Source organism: Psammomys obesus, unplaced genomic scaffold, assembly GCF_907164565.1.
Source record: "Psammomys obesus unplaced genomic scaffold, mPsaObe1.curated_primary_1811, whole genome shotgun sequence".
NCBI classification, from domain to species: Eukaryota; Metazoa; Chordata; class Mammalia; order Rodentia; family Muridae; genus Psammomys; species Psammomys obesus.
The window spans coordinates 422,807-424,644 of NW_026590258.1; positions in this window are offsets into that span (position 1 = coordinate 422,807).

Here is a 1,838-nt window from a genome sequence, read left to right on the forward strand (position 1 = left end):
TCAGGAAGTTGTCTCCTGTGCCAATGAGTTCTAGCGTCTTCCCCACTTTTTCTTCTAACTGATTTAGACTATCACGTTTTTTTTATTGAGGTCTTTGATCCACTTGGACTTTAGTTTTCTGCAGGGTGATAAATATGGATCTAGTTTCTTTCTTTCTTTTTTTTTTTTTTTGCATGTAGATATCCAGTTGGACCAGCACCATTTGTTGAAGATGCTGTCTTTTTTTCATTGAATGGTTTTGGCTTCCTTGTCAAAAACCAAGTATTCATAGGTGTGTGGGTTTATTTCTGGGTCTTCTATTTGGTTCCTTTGATCTACCTTTCTGTTTCTATGCCAGTACCATGCAGTTTTTATTACTATTGCTCTGTAGTACAACTTGAGATCTGGGATGGAGATCTCTCCAGAGGATCTGTTGTTGTACAGGATTGTTTTGGAAATTCTGGGTTGTTTGTTTGTTTGTTTGTTTGTTTCTCCATATGAATTTGAGAATTTTTCTTTCAAGGTCTGTAAAGAATTGTGTTGGTATTTTGATGGGAATTGCATTGAATCTGTAGATTGCTTTTGGCAGGATGGCCATTTTCACTGTTAATCCTACCAATCCATGAGCACGGGAGATCTTTCCATCTTCTGATGTCTTCTTCGATTTCTTTCTTCAGAGACTTGAAGTTTTTTTCAAACAGGTCTTTCACCTGCTTGGTTAGAGTAACCCCAAGGTATTTTATGTTTTTAGTGGCTATTGTGAATGGTGTTGTTTCCCTGATTTCTTTCTCGGCTCTTTTGTCTTGGGTTCAGGAGGACTTTTGATTTTTTTTTTAGTAAATTTTGTATCCAACTACTTTGCTGAAAGTGTTTATCAGCTGAAGGAGTTCTCTGGTTCAGTTTTTGGGGTCACTCAGGTATACTATCATATCATCTGCAAATAGTGACAATTTGACTTCTTCCTTTCCAATTTATATCCCCTTGATCTCCCTTACTTGCCTTATTGCTTTGGCTAGGTCTTCAAGTACTATGTTGAAGAGATATAGAGACAGTGGGCAACCTTACCTTGTCCCTGATTTCAGTGGGATTGTTTTAAGTTTCTCTCAATTGAGTTTGATGTTGGCTATAGGCTTGCTGTATATTGCCTTTACTATGTTTAGGTATGTTCCTTGTATCCCTGATCTCTCCAAGTCTTTAAACATGAATGGGTGTTGGATTTTGTCAAATGCATTTTCGGCATCTAGGGAAATGACCATGTGGTTTTTCCTCCTTAAGTTTGTTTATATGGTGGATTACATTGACGGATTTCCGTATATTGAACCACCCTTGCATACCTGGGATGAAGCCTACTTGGTTGTAGTGGATTATATCTTTTATGTATTCTTGAATTCAGTTTGCAAGTATTTTATAGATTATCTTTTCATCAATGTTCATAAGAGAGATAGGTCTGAAGTTCTCTTTTTTTGTTGGATCTTTGTGTGGTTTAGGTATTAAGGTGGGTCTACACTAGGTCCCAATAGCCTTTCTATTGGTACAATATCAGAAGCATAAGTTGTTTCAAAACAGGACATTTCCATGCTTTGACCCTATTTACTTTTCTTCAGTTGCAGGACTGTGGCCATATCACCACTCAGAACACCAATGTGATGGTCACAGATTTACAGTAAGTATATCTCACTAACCAACATCAGTGGAATTCTCTGTTTGTGTGTAAATGTGTCTGTGTGCATGTGTTTTGTGTATCTACGAGGGTCACACACACACACACACACACACACACACACACACACACACACACACATATATATATATATATATATATATATATATATATATATATATATATATATATATATATA